This window comes from Bubalus bubalis, chromosome X (genome assembly GCF_019923935.1).
Source record: "Bubalus bubalis isolate 160015118507 breed Murrah chromosome X, NDDB_SH_1, whole genome shotgun sequence".
In the NCBI taxonomy this organism is placed as follows: domain Eukaryota; kingdom Metazoa; phylum Chordata; class Mammalia; order Artiodactyla; family Bovidae; genus Bubalus; species Bubalus bubalis.
Genome location: NC_059181.1, coordinates 121,173,082 through 121,176,319, shown reverse-complemented (window position 1 = coordinate 121,176,319; position 3,238 = coordinate 121,173,082). Strand labels below are relative to the sequence as shown.

General features: G+C 42.2%; 1 pseudogene; it reads right to left on the bottom strand.

Annotated features, from left to right (window-relative positions):
- Positions 1-2,287: 2,287 nt before the first annotated feature.
- On the bottom strand, positions 2,288-2,685 carry LOC123331698 (annotated as a pseudogene).
- Between the last annotated feature and the right edge of the window lie 553 nt (positions 2,686-3,238).

Below are 3,238 nucleotides of genomic sequence, written 5' to 3'. Positions count from 1 at the left end.
TCTGCCATTAGAGGTGTATCATCTGCATATCTGAGTTTATTGATATTTCTCCCGGCAATCTTGATTACAACTTGTGATTCATCCAGCATGGTATTTCATATGATATACTCTGTATATAAGTTAAATAAACAGGGTGACCATATATAGCCTTGTCAAACCCCTTTCCCAATTTTGAGCCAGTCAGTGATTCTATGTCCAGTTCTAACTGTTGTTTCTTGACCCTCATACAGGTCTCTCAGGGGCAGGTAAGGTGGTTTGGCATCTCCATCTCTTTAAGAATTTCCCACAGTTTATTGTGATCCACACAGTCAAAGGCTTTCACGTAGTCAATGAGGCAAAAGTAGATATTTTTCTGGAATTCTTTTGCTTTCTCTATGATCCAATGAATGTTGGCAATTTGATCTCTGGTTCCTCTGCCTTTTCTAAACCCAGGTTGTACATCTGGAAGTTCTCGGTTCACATACTACCGAAGCCTAGTTTGAAGGATTTTGAACATTACCTTACTAGCATGCAAAATGAAAGCAATCATCCAGTAGTTTGAGCATTCTTTGGCATTGTCTTTCTTTAGGATTGGAATGAAAATTGACCTTTTCCAGTCCTGTGGTCACTGCTGAGTTTTTCAAATTTGCTGACATATTGAGAGCAGCCGTTTGACAGCATCATCTTTTAGGATTTGAAATAGCTCAGCTGGAATTCCATCACCTCCACTAGCTTTGTTTGTAGTGATGCTTTCTAAGGCCCTCTTGACTTTGCAGTCCAGGATGTCTGGCTCTAGGTGAGTGATCACACCATTGTGGTTATCCGGGTCATTCAGATCTTTTTTTGTATAGTTCTTCTGCGTATTCTTGCCACCTCTTATTAATCTCTCTAGCCTCTGTTAGGTTCTTACTGTTCCTGTCCTTTATTGTGTCCATCCTTGCATGGAATGTTCCCTCGATATTTCCAATTTTCTTGAAGAGATCTCTAGTCTTTTCAATTTTATTGTTCCCCTTTATGAATCACAGCCTTGCTGTGGTGAAGGGGTTCACATAACTAAATGAAGCTATGAGCCATGCCATGTAAGGCCACCAAGATGGAAGGGTCATAGTGGAGAGTTCTGACAATACATGGTCCACTGGAGGAGAGAATGGAAAACCGCTTCAGTATTCTTGCCGCAAGAATAATGAATAATATGAAATGAATAATGAATAATATGAAAAGGCAAAAAGGTATGACACCAGAATATGAGCCACCCAGGTGTCCACTATGATACTGAGGAGAGCAGAAGGCAATTACTAATGGCTCCAGAAAGAATGAAGTGGCTGGGCTAAATAGAAATGATGCTCAGTTGTAGATATGTCTGGTGGTGAAAGTAAAGTTCAGTGGTGTAAAGAACAATATTGCGTAGGAACCTGGAATGTTAGGTCTATGAATCAAGGTAAATTGGATGTGGTCAAGCAGGAGATGGAAATAGTGAATATCAACATCATAGGAATCAGTGAACTAAAATGGACAGGAATGGGCAAATTTAATTCAGATGACCATTGTATATACTACTGTAGGCAAGAACCCTTTAGAAGAAAGGGAGTAGCCCTCTTAGTCAACAAAAGAGTCTGAGATGCAGTAGTTGGGAGCAACCTCAAAAACAACAGAATGATCTCAGTTTGTTTCCAAGGCAAACCATTCAACATCACGGAAACCAACTGGTACTGGAGAAGCTGAAGGTGACTGGTTCTATAAAGACCTATAAGACTTTCTAGAACTAACACACACACACACAAAAATGTCCTTTTCATCGTATGGGACTGGAATGCAAAAGTAGGAAGTCAAGAGATACCTGGAGTAGCAGGCAAGTTTGGCCTTAGAGTACAAAATGAAGCAAGGCAAAGGCTAACAGAGTTTTGTCAAGTGAAAACACTGGTCATAGAAAATACCCTTTTCCAAAAGCACAAGAGACAACTCTACACATGGACATTACCAGATGGTCAATACTAAAATCAGATTGATTATATTCTTTGCAGCTGAAGATGGGGACGCTCTATACAGTCAGCAAAAACAAGACCTGAAGCTGACTGTGGCTCAGATCATGAGCTCCTTACTGCAAAATTCAGACTTAAATTGAAGAAAGTAGGGAAAACCACTAGGCCATTAAGTGAAAGTGAAAGTGAAGTTGCTCAGTTGTGTCCGACTCTAGCGACCCCATGGACTGCAGCCCACCAGGCTCCTCCGTCCATGGGATTTTCCAGGCAAGAGTACTGGAGTGGGGTGCCATTGCCTTCTCCGTTAACAGCGGCTAGGCATATTATATTTACCTGGAGCTGGTATACTTCGTGACAGCCTTAGTGCCCTCACACACGGCATGCTTGGCCAGCTGGATCTCCCTGGATGTGATAGCCGAACGCTTGTTGTAACACGCCAGGCGTGATGCCTCGCCAGTGATGCGCTCGAAAATGTCCTTGATGAAGGAGTTCATGATTCCCATGGCCTTGGACAAAATGCCAGTGTCCGGATGGACTTGCTTCAGCACCTGTACACGTACACGGAGTAGCTCTCCTTGCGGCTGAGCTTGCGCTTCTTGCCATCCTTCTTCTGGGCCTTGGTCACAGCTTTTTTAGAGCCCTTTTTAGGGGCAGGAGCAGACTTAGCCGGTTCAGGCGTGTCTATAATGACAATATCCAACAACACAGAAAGATCTTGAAATGCCATTAAAGTATGACCTAAATCAAATCTCTTATAATACAGTGGAGGTGACAAATAGATTTAAGGGATTATATCTGGTAGACAGAGTGCCTGAAGAACTATGGACAGAGGTTCATAGCATTGTACAGAAGGTGATGGCCAAAACCATCCCCAAGAAAAAGAAATGCAAAAAGGCAAAATGGTTGTCTTACAAATGGAAGCCTTACAAATAGCTGAGAAATGAAGAGAAGCGAAAGGTAAAGGAGAAAGGGAATGATATACCCAAGTGAATGCAGAATTCCAGAGTGTAGCAAGGAGAGATAAGGCCTTCTTCAACTGAATGATTGTGTGCCCTCAAATTCATATGTTTAAATCCTAATTCCCCATTGTGATGGTATTTGGAAGTGGGGGACCCTTTTGGAGGTGACTAGGTCATGAGGGTGGAGCCCTCATGAATGGAATTAGTCTCCTTATAAAAGAGATACCAGCGAGCTCTCTACAGCCTTCCACAGTATGAGGACACAGAGAGAAGATGGCTGAATGGAAAAACTCTGTTTCTTCAGTCTCTACTACTATGACA